Genomic DNA, 12,285 nt, shown 5'->3' on the forward strand with positions numbered 1-12,285 from the left:
CAAAGAGGGGGCTGGGGATTTAGCTCAGTGGTAGAGCGCTTACCTAGGAAGCGCAAGGCCCTGGGTTCGATCCCCAGCTCCGAAAAAAAGAACCAAAAAAAAAAAAAAAAAACAAAGAGAACAATCAAAAGAACTAATGACTCTTAGGACCAGTTCTTGGAGACTATGAACAAAATTGACAGATCTCTGCCACAGCTAACCAAAAGAAAGAGAGAGATGATCCACATTAACACAACCAGAAACCAGCAGGAGAAACATTAATAGACACCAAAGAAATTCAGAATATCATAGGACAATACTTAAAAACATGTACTAGAATGATTTGGAAAATCTAAAAGAAATGAATGAATTTCTTGCTTCATTCAAACTCCTGAAGTTATGCCAAGAAGAGATCAGCAACCTAAACAGATGTATAACAAAGAAACCAAACAGTAATAAAAACCCTTCTGACTAAAGGGAGGCCCAGATGAATTCACAGCAGAATTCTATCATACTTTCAAAGAATTATAAACAACACTTCTTAAGTTTATCATAACAAAAAGACACAACAACGACAACAACAACAACAACAACAACAACAGCAACAACAACAACAACTCTACAGACCACTATCCCCAGGGAATACTGATGTAAAAACCCTCAATAAAATACTAGCAAAAATAAGACAGGCTCATATCAAGATCAAGGTGGCTTGCTCCCAGAAATTCATATATGTCAGTCAGTACGTATAAAATCGTACAAATGGACTTAAGTACAAAAATCAAATGATCTTTTAATAGCTGTGGCAAAAGCTCTTGAAAATAGAGAGAGAGACTGGAGAAAACATACTAACAGCTACATAGTTACACAGTAAAGGCTGCAAGTCTTAAAACCTACAGTAAGGTGTGATATTGTTAGACTGTAAACATCTCTGAGTGTTTTTCAGGCAATTTATGTTGTGATCAGGAAAGCTATCTTATTAGCAACCTTTACGATCACTGTTCCATCCCCTACAATGAAACCTCAAGATACAACTTATATTCAATGGTTGGGTTTGGCATTACGGTGAAGCTTATGAAGCTGCTTTTTCATGGGTGATTATTAGATACAGACGTGGTTTAATCCTATATATTAACATGTACTGCTCTTGTTCTACTAGTTAGATACATTCACATTCTTGGCAGGCCAAAGCTGAATACGAACACGAGTCACTATCAGTTAGTGAGGAGAATGCGCTGTGTTGGAGAACTCGGTGGCTCTTCTCATCTGTTCACTAAATATTAGATATATAGGCTTTGCATTCTTTTCTGTTAATTAAAATTCTTACTATAACTGGGCTAAAAATTGCTTGTCCACTGCTGTTTCTAGAAGTGCTGGGAAGGAAACTGTGCCCTTTAGTAACATTCTATAAATCTCTGAGCAGAGGACTCATAAACACTAGGTAGATCACAATATTACATACTGCCTTTTCTTCAATTTCTTGACCTCAAACTCAAGCAAATAGTAGTCCCAGGAAAAATAAATGACTTAGAAAAGTTGGCTTGCATTCAGCTCTGCTTCTCTATGTGTCACCCCAATTCTTTTAATAGTGATTTTTTTTAACGATTTAATATTCCTTTTTATCCGTTTCTTTTATTGGATATTTTTTATTTACATTTCAAATGTTATCCACATTCCTGGTTTCTCCTCCAGAAAACCCCTATCCCAACCCCTCTCCCCCTGCTTCTATGAAGGTGATTCCCTACCCACCCACCCACTCCTTCCTACCTACCCTCTCTGGCATTCCCCTACACTGGGGCATGATCCTTCACAGGACGATGGGCCTCTCCTCCCATTGCTGCCTGACAATGTCATCCTCTTGCTACATATGTAGCTGGAGCCATGGGTTGCTCCATGTGTACTCTTTGGTTGGTGGTTTAGTCCCTGGGAGCTCTGGTGGGCCTGGTTAGTTGATACTGTTGTTTTTCCTATGGATTGCAAACAGTCCTATAACCCCTAAAGAAATAGAAGCAGTCATTAAAAGTCTCCCGAACAAAAAAAGGCCAGGACCAGATGGGTTTAGTGCAGAATTCTAGCATACCCTCAAGAAGACCTAAAACCAATACTCAAAATTATTTCACAAAATAGAAACAGAAGGTACATCACCCAATTCATTCTATGAAGCCACAATTACTCTGATACATAAGCCACACAAAGATTGAACAAAGAAAGAGAACTTCAGACCAATTTCTCTTATGAATATTGATGCAAAATACCCAATAAAATTCTCCCAAACTGAATCCAAGAAGACATCAAAACAATCATCCATCATGATCAAGTAGGCTTCATCATAGGGATGCAGGGATGGTTCAATATACGGAAATTTATTAACGTAATCTAACTCAAAGAAACAAAACTCAAAGAAAAAAACCATGTGATCATCTCATTAGATGCTGAAAAAGCATTTGACACAATTCAACACCCCTTCATTTTAAAAGTCTTGGAAAGATCAGGAATTCAAGGCCCATACCTGAACATAGTAAAAGCAATATACAGCAAACCAGTAGCCAACATCAAACTAATTAGAGAGAAACCTGAAGCAACCCCACTATAATCAGGGACTAGACAAGGCTGCCCACTCTCTCCCTGCTTACTCAATATAAGTAGGGAGTATATAGGACTTGAAGGCCCAGCCAGAGCAATCAGACAAAAAAAAAAAAAAAAAAAAAAAAAAAAAAAAAAAAAAAAAAAAAAAAAAAAAAGGTCAAAGGGATACAAAGTGGAAAGGAATCACGATTTTCAGATGATATGATAGTATGCTTAAGCGAGCCCAAAAATTCTATCAGAGAACTCCTACAGCTCATAAACAACTTCAGCAAAGTGGCTGGATATAAAATTAACTCAAACAAATCAGTAGCCTTCCTTTATTCAAAGGATAAACAGGTTGAGAAAGAAATTAGGGAAACAACACCCTTCACAATAATCACAAATAATATGAAATACCTTGATGTGACTCTGACCAAGACAGTGAACTCTCTGTATGACAAGAACTTCAAGTCTCTGAAGAAAGAAAGTGAAGATCTCAGAAGATGGAAAGATCTCCCATGCTCATGGATTGGCAGGAATAATATAGTAAAAATGGCTATCTTGCTGAAAGTAATCTACAGATTCAATGTAATCCCTATCAAATTTCCAACTCAATTCTTCCTAGAGTTAGAAAGAGCAATTTGCAAATTCATTTGGAATAACAAAAACCCAGGATATCTTAAAAACTATCTTCAACACTAAAAGAACTTCTGGGGGAATCACCATTCCTGACATCAAGCAGTATTACAGAGAAATAGTGATAAAAACTGTATGGTATTGGTACAGAGACAGGTAGGTAGCTCAATGGAATAGAATCGAAGACCCAGAAATGAGCCTATATACCTTGATCACTTGATCTTTGACAAAGGAGCTAAAACCATCCAGTGGAAAAAAGACAGCATTTTCAACAAATGGTGCTGGTTCAACTGGAGGTCAGCATGTAGAAGAATGCAAATTGATCCATTCTTATCTCCTTGTACAAAGTTCAAGTCCAAGTGCATCAAGGACCTCCACATAAAACCAGATAACCTGAAACTAATAATAGAAGAGAAAGTGGGGAAGAACCTGGAACATATGGGCACAGGGGAAAATTTCCTGAACAGAACACCTATGGCTTATGCTCTAGGATCAAGAATTGACAAATGGAACCTCATAAAATTGCAAAGCTTCTGTAACGCAAAGGTCACTGTCAATAGGACAAAACAGCAACCAACAGATTGGGAAAAGATCTTTACCAATCCTACATCAGATAGAGGACTAATATCTAATATATACAAAGAACTCAAGAAGTTAGACTATAGAGAACCAAATAACCCTATTAAAAATGGGGTACAGAGCTAAACAAAGAATTCTGAACTAGGCAACATCAAATGGCCAAGAAGCACCTAAAGAAATGTTCAGCACCCTTACTCATCAGGGAAATGCAAATCAAAACAACCCTGAGATTCCACCTCACACCAGTCAGAATGGCTAAGATCAAAACTCAGGTGACAGCAGAGCTGGTGAGGATGTGCAGAAAGAGGAACACTCCTCCATTGCTGGTGGGATTGCAAGCTGGTACAACTACTGTGGAAATCAGTCTGGAGGTTCCTCAGAAAATTGGACATAATATTTTTTTGAAAAGCATGAATATCATATAAAACATTGACCAAAGCAATGAAGAATGGTCTAAGAAGGACTCTCCTTTGTCCCAATACCCACAAGTCTTTCTTGTCTTTCTTATTATACACAAACAAATTCATAATTTTATGGAGGCTTTCTATGCTTTATTTAAAATGCATTTTGAAATACAGTGTTTGGAATTCAGGGGCTTAGCCATGTGTAGCAGTAGGGCAGGAAGAAGGATGTTCAACCTTGGTCCTCAGCTCAGGGTTCTTGTAAACCCAAAGGGGATCACCGTGGCCTTGGTTATTGCGATAGAGAGATGCAGTCTGGAAAATGGCTTAGAATCTGAAGATGTGTCTGGTATTTCTGAAGTTTGTAGCTGCTCATTCTTTAGCCTGAATGCCATGTTGGTTTCTTGACCTTGAAAGTGCTGCTGGTGGTGATGGTCCTGTGCTCCTTGCCTGGGAGTCTTTCTGTACCCTCCACACAACAAACCTCAGCTTTTTATGAAATGAAACATCCTCCGTGTTACAAGGAATCATTACTCTGCCACTAAGGTCATGCCAAATTTCCCCAATGGAGGATGGTTTTCCAGACCTCACTGGTTTCTCATTGCCCCCCTACAACCCTATTAGGCTAACCCCAGACTTACAGAATTACCCACAGAGAATGAGAAATGCAAATCTTAAAAGTACTTACCATGCTTGGCCACATTTTTCATGTGATTCACATGAAAGCATCTCATGAGAAAGTTGGGCATGCATTGGAAAAACTACACTAATTACACACGGTGTAAGTGAATTTTAAAATTACAGAAAATTCGAATTCCTTGACGTCTGTGAAGGAACTTTAACAGAAGTGTTTGTTGTTAGTGGTTCTTTTATTTACCGCTAACTTTGTTTCCTTTTATTTGTATGAAATGAAGTGGGAAGAGAGAAACAAAGAGGGCAAGACAAGAAACAGTGATCAACTCCACACCAAATGCCAGCAGGAAGCCACAATTATGCTGCTGTATAATGGCGATGTTCAGGAAACTGTCTGCCCAGCAACAGCCATGTAACTCTAGACAACAATGAAATTATTTTCTGCAATTCTCAAAACCATCCAACATAAATTCTAATGACATTATACTTCCCTTTCTTTGCTGAACTCTTAGGAGCTTTTGTTTCTCAAGATAAAAGTGACGAGTTTTAGAGAAGGGTGGGGTGACAGTGGACAGAGACACAGAGATGCACCCGCATCAAGACTTACGACTGCAGCTGCTGTGAACCTGGGAGACAGGATGAAGCTGCTTGACCATTTCTCATCAAAAAGAGGGAAAGTAGACGCTTGGCCAAAGGAGAACAAATGTCTGTCAGGGCAAACGCCTCACAGAATGTAGTCGGTCATTTATCTAAGGACAGTAGCTGAGCTCACTCTCAGTCTCTCATCAACACATCAGTCATTCACATGCTTAAAAGGAAAAAATTAAGCTGTTTTTCATATCCTACAAGTGTGTTCAATTTTACTTTGAATATCCAAATGGAGTGCCTCTTGCTTAAAATTTTGGCCAAGAAAAAAGTTAAATGTAACTACTGACATAAACTTACATCAGGATTAAGTTACAAAAGTATTGTTTGTAAAGTTTACCTGAGGCACAAAAATGGAATATATTACTAAATTTGAGATTTTGAGGTGGCTTTGAAATCTGCACGGTTTTCCCTGATAACATCAGGTGTGGTTTTTGCTCTTGGAAATTAGACTTTTGACAGTTATATAATGATAGTTTGATAGGATCCTGAGTTCCAGTCACCTGTGAGGTAGCTATGTTCTGTAATCCTAAACTCCTAACTTCCAAATGAATATAATTAACACTGCATGTAATCTGAGAAATACAATCAGACATGCTTACTGAACAGAAAGCCCCAAAGTCAAACATCCATGCTGAGGTAATACAGCTCTTAAAGGGATCAAATGACACCAGAGACAAATGTATCAAGTTGCTGTGGCAACTGATCCAAAGTGCAGCCCAGCTGTTTCCAGTCTGTTCTCCCAACATCAGAGACTATTCACTCAAGGCAAACCATAAAAATACCTCCTAGCTCATAAAAACGACATTTTCTGTTTTGTACGCCAGCTCGCTCATCTCCTCAGGCTAAGGTCTGTCTATTCCACTTGCTCTTGTCTTTTGCTCATCAGGATAAGCCTGTGGGAGAATCCTGCCAACAGTTAAACTTGGGTTTTCAAGTACAACCAAGAGGTAAGTTCCTTCAGAACTAAGGAAGCACGTGATTGCCTCACCCCCAGTCACACACAGACTCAGCTATAATCTTCAGGTTCATTGTTTAGACCAGGTGCTTAAATTTAGCCTTTCTGTCGGGGCAAATGCTTTTAAAGTGGAAATTTCAAGTGGAAGCTGAATGATTGATTACTTTTATTACTTTTTTTTTCTAGAAAATAGGTTATGAAGTATGCTTCTTCAAAGTAGTGAGGGAAATGGTGAATGGGTAGAATATGGGTGCTGCTCTGCGGGGAAAAATATTAGTTAAACCTTGGACCGTCATCGTGTCCCAGAGACTCCTCAGACAAGACGCTCGATGTGCTCTTTTTGATGTTTACTTGCCTAGGGAGAACTGGGATCCGTGAGCTTTGTTTTGTTAGTGCAGCATTCCTGGAACTCGTGTATGTGCGTGAAGCATGTGAGTGTATTATTAAATGCACATTCTAATTTATAAGGACTGCAGTAGGGACTGGGACTGTCCTTTCGAAAACTCACAGGTGATGTTAACTCTGCTTGTTTGGACTCCCCTTTAGCACAGGTTACAAGAACTTTATCAAGTTTACATTGATAAGGAGCCACAACAGTACCGGTGCATAGAAAGCTCTGAGTTAATGTTAGCTCTTACCTCATTTTCAACAATATATTACACAAAACACCAATTTTCCATGGCTGAGGATTTGTACTAGCATTGGGTATCTCTGCGACACACCTCGCCATGTTGCTTTTTGGGGAATTGCAGGAGTTTGGAACTCTGTCATAGATATTGCACTGAGCACTCAGAGCTCACTGAGCAGTTGTGGGAACAAGAAAGAGAGCCGGGCAGATGATGGAGACCTGACTTATGAAGTTCCAGAGGGAAGTGTGAGAGAGCTGGAGAAACTCTATCAGAGCCATTCCTGTGGTATTTTGTATTAAGAATCTGTGGTTTCTGGTCAGAAATCATCTCTGGTTAGCAACAGACTAAAACTACTGAGGCGAAACTTTCCTTTACTGGGACATATGATGCTGGTTAGCTGGGACTGAGAAATTAGCTGTCTTTAAGAAGAAACCACTGACAAAAAATAGTAAATGAACACTTCCTAATGATATTCTGCTATACTCATAGATCTGCACCTAGCCCAATCGTTACCAGAGAGGCTTCACCCAGCAGCCATGGAGCAGATGAAGAGACTCACAGCCGTGGTTCAGGGAACTCCATAGAAGAGATGGAGGAAGGATTGCTAGAGTCAGAGGGATAGGGGACACCAGGAGAACAGTCCCACAGAATCAAATGAGCAGGGCTCATAAGGACTGAAGCAGCAACCAGGGAGCCTGCATGGATCTAAGCTATGTCCTGTGCACACATGCTGGGTTGTTTAGCTTGGGCTTTGTGTGTGTGTGTGTGTGTGTGTGTGTGTGTGTGTGTGTGTGTATGTGTGTGTGACTCCTAGCAGTGGAAGCAGGGGAGCTGCTGGCTCTTTTGCCTGCTCTTGAGGTTCTTTTCCTCCCACTGGGTTGCTTCATCCAGCCTTGATATGAGGGTTTGTTCTTGGTCATATTGCATCTTGTTATGCTGGGTTTGGTTGATATCCCTGGAAAGCCTGCTCTTTTCTGAAGGGAAAACGGGGAGGAGTGGATGCGGGGGAGAGGAGGATGCAATTGGAATGAGAGACTGGCATTACTGAGGTGAGATCATGAGGGAGTATTTCTTCAGGCTCAGACCACTGTGGTGGGCCAAAGTGGGCTAAAAGTAGCATCTCATCTCATGCTGACAGTTACACTTGGTGGTGTGTAACAATCTTCCAGGTAAATACTGATTTGGGTGTCCTGAGAGCTGCAGTATCGAAGGGTTCATTGAGAGCAATTGATCTTGGCATCACTGAAAGTTAGGAGAGGCCATTGATGAAAGTGCAGCCATAGTAGCAGTGGAATTTTCCAAGACTGAAGGGATCATAGAGAGGTTTGGCACTGTGTGGCAGAGCTACAGTCCCTGAATGGAAGCCAAGAGGCCACTCGTGGAGGTGACTCCAGCATATTGGGAGATCAGGACCTGGGGAGGACTACCAAAGACAGCAGCAGCTGCTGAGTGGGGCTGGACTGAATCATTAAGATGAGCTATGTGTTCTTTAAATGGTAGAGCCCAGATTCAGGATATAGAGAGAGACAAGATTTAATTTAACATTTTTGAAGCTTGTTTTTGCTTTGTTCAGATTATGACTGTCTCCTAGTTCTTTCTTCTTGGAGTAACAACAAACTATTTTATTTTTTCCTTTTCTTTTTTTTTCCTTTTTTTATACTTTATAGGAATCCATGTTGGGAGAATTTGGATATTTTAAGGAGACTGAATTTTTTTTAAGTGTTTGATGTTTTAAAAAATTGTTGGACTTTTAGAGTTAAACTATATTCATACTATAATATTAACACAACATATTGGGGATAAAGAAGAAAGAAAAGGCTATAGTTTAATAGTTATGTATTGGTATATAAAGTTGACAAGAGATCAATTGCTTTTTGGTTTTTTGTCAAGTTGACACAAGCATCTGACAAGAGTGTGCATTGGTTAAGAAAAGGTTTCCATCAGATTGCTTGTACACAAGTATGTGAGATGTTCTTGATTAATGATTGGGGTAGCAGGGCACAGGCCCTTGAAGGAGAAGATCATGGGGAGCAGGCAGTAAGCGGCATTTCTCTCTGCTCTCTGTTTTTCAGTTCCTGACTCCATGCTCCTTTCTTGTTTGAATTTCTTTCTTGGCTTCACTCAATGATGGAGTATGGCTGAGAAATGTAAGCTAAATAAAGTCATCCTATATTGACTTTGGTCAGTGTTTGTCACAATAGAAAGTGAACTAAAACAGAAGCCATTTATGTAAAGCCCACTGCTAAGAGCAACTGCAGATGTGGAGGACATGTGACACTAGTCACATCCTCTCTTCAGCCTTATGAACATCCTTAATACAGCATAGCTTGTACATTTTCATGGCTTTTGACAAGAAAAACTATTCAGAAATTCTATATTTGTAAAATCACACACACAACTATTAACTAAACTCCAGGTTTTTCTTGGATTTCATTAGATATTGTTTTGCTAAAGTCCAATTTCACTTCTTTATTTTCATGGTTCTAAGGAGTGCGCAGGGCCTTGTACATTACAGAGTATCACTACTGCGCCACACCTCCATCTCAGTAAAAACATTTTCCACTTCAAATAATTGTTTAAAATGCATTACATACGGAAGAAAACAGCAACTTAAAAAGTTATCATTGCATGAATGTGCTACATGGATCATTTTTAGAGGCCCTGGAATTTAATGAATATTTAGAAATATGACTTCTCTAATGATAGCAATTACAGACCAAACTCATTAAACACTTGTAATTGTAAGTACAATGGCAGATGTTTTCGCCATCCTCTCAGCGGGGTCATTACGATCCTGAGTCGGAAGAACTATTGAGACACCAAAGACCAGTTCAGCCTCACGCTTCAATCTAGGTGCTCCTCTGCCAGGAACACAGACCCCAGGGGATGTGCACAAACAGGTAATTCGCCCACTCACTTTTTCTATGTTGGCTCCCATCTCGTCTTCTAAGAGACCAGTCTCTAAATACTGCAACTGACTTCCCTCCTTGTCTTTCCCACCCCTTCCTCTGCTCTCTGCATGTACTTAACGGTTTTCATCTGGTATTCTCTCCTTTAAAGTCATCTGCAGGGGTCTTTCCAGGTAAGAGTTCTGTCTTTCTGATGGTGCATAGAAGAATTTTCTTCCTATTCTGGTTCTTACTAAGTTGACTAATAATACTCCACTTCTATTTGCCCTTCCAGAAGAAAGAGAACAATCATTGCTTTGCACAAGTGATCACTCAAGGGATAATTTCACTGCTAGCCAGAAGACTTCTAAGCTTTCCATAGCAAAGAGTATTGTTTCTTCTTGCTTCACTGTCTGTCCATAGCATTTACCCACACATAGTAGGTACTCAAGAACATTTCTTAATGAATTAATAAAAGTATAACAAAATTACCCTACAGAATCACTCAGTAACCTGAGGCTGAGAAGCCGACAAGAATAAGTTTTGACAGATTCATAGAGAGTTATTAGCGTGGTCAGAAATAAACATGAAATAACTGTATCTGTATTCTGTAGTGATATAATTTCATACATACAGAGATGATAAGAGATCAGAGATAGCAGCGAGCTCACACTTGATGAGGAGGGGTCACTATAATGTGCCTGGGCCGAGTGCGGCTCTGTGGTTTAACCTTCACGGTGACTGTCGAGGCAGGTATTGACCCCAACTTACAGATGAGGAAAGCAAGCTTTGAAGGATTTGCTTCTCTTAAATCTACCAAGGATCAGAGAGATTGTGTCAGGTTTATTTTACTTCAAAGGCTTTGCTATTTCTACCAAACTATGATGCACATCCTAAAGGTCTTTTGCTTCCAAAAGAGTGTTTAAGTATGTTTTAAGATCTCTGTGACTCACTTCCTTAAATACTTTCCAATTTTTTCTAAATAAAGTATGTCTTTTGTTAGCATTTTTGCTCTGAGATTGGTTATATACATGGCAGATTTAACTTTTTCTTTTACACACAGACTTTGTTTAGCAAGTCATTCTAATGTCCCATTGCTTGAGAAGTACTCGTGAATTAATGCTATTCTCTGAACTGTTTTACTAGAATTTATTTATACTGGGTAAATTCACAGTTGTTTTGGCAGTGAGATTTTAAATGTTCGTTTATTATTCTTTTAAATCACAAACCCTCAGATTACAAAACGCATCTCTTCAGGCTTCCAGCTTTTGTGTACCTGTCATGATTCATTTCTCTGACATAGCAGGAGTCAAGGCTGATGTGGATCATAACAGACTAGAGCCAAAGACAGGAAAGTCCCAACTTTTATATGAGAAAAATTACTAAAAATTAAATGACTTCGAGCTATGATCTTGACACCCAAGAGTAGGAATTTTATAAAAGCCAATGTCCAGGACAATATTCTAGATCCTTTCTCTCATAGAACAGAAGCCTCTGTATAAAGTTTTGTGGAAGAACCTTGGTAACAAATGAATTCTTTTTTTTAGAATATTTTCATCTCCTTTTATTGAAGGAAATATAAGCTTGTGCTGCTAAGGAGGTAGGACCTCTGAGAATGACAAGGTAGTCAGGGGGCTGACATGACAAGCCACAATGCCAGCCAAGCATCCTACCAGAGCAGGAGACCCAAAACCACAGAGAGTAAGAGGTAACAAATCGAATAGCCAGAGTAAGCACGTCCACTTGCAGAGAGCCTGGTCTTGCACTTAAAAACAGGGTCCCTTTATTAGTAGTAGCACATCATTTCCTAATTGCAGACCTTCTCTTTTGACTCAAATAGTTAAGCTAATAGAAGATCTAGTCCCAGGTAGAAACAAGCTGAGATCTTGAAGTATCATACAAGTATATGCTGAAGCCAGCCATATGCTAAAAGTAGCTGCACTTTCCGTCTGACTTCTCACGTGTCTTGTACTCAGCATGTGCTGTAGGAAATCTCTCAATGCTATAAATAAGGACAGAATGCAGGCAGCAGCCTATGGGATGCAGGGAATCAAAAGCTGCTACATAGCTCAGACCATTTCACTAGAAGTAGCAAGGGAACACTACCGGGCTATGATTCTCCAAAACGGCTGCTAGAAGCACTCACAAAGAAAAGCGTGATAGTTTTCACGTGTCAGGATCAGCTGCACCAAGGTCATGGTTCAGGAAACAGAGCCTCTTCAAACCCCTAGCAGATTATCAGGCCCCATGGCATTTCAAGGCTGTTCTGGTTTTCAAATACAATGAAGTGTTTGGGCAATTTGGTCACAGAAATAAAAAACTAAAGCAATGTCAACTGATCGCAAATTGATAATGCTTCAAACCACAAGTTT

At 39.6% G+C, this 12,285-nt stretch overlaps 1 protein-coding gene across 3 annotated transcripts in view; it reads right to left on the bottom strand.

Annotated features, from left to right (window-relative positions):
• The window catches only part of Hpse2 (heparanase 2 (inactive)), a 699,168-nt gene that overhangs the window by 188,941 nt on the left and 497,942 nt on the right, over nucleotides 1–12,285 (bottom strand). The window lies entirely within an intron of this gene.

Source organism: Rattus norvegicus, chromosome 1, assembly GCF_036323735.1.
Source record: "Rattus norvegicus strain BN/NHsdMcwi chromosome 1, GRCr8, whole genome shotgun sequence".
NCBI lineage: Eukaryota > Metazoa > Chordata > Mammalia > Rodentia > Muridae > Rattus > Rattus norvegicus.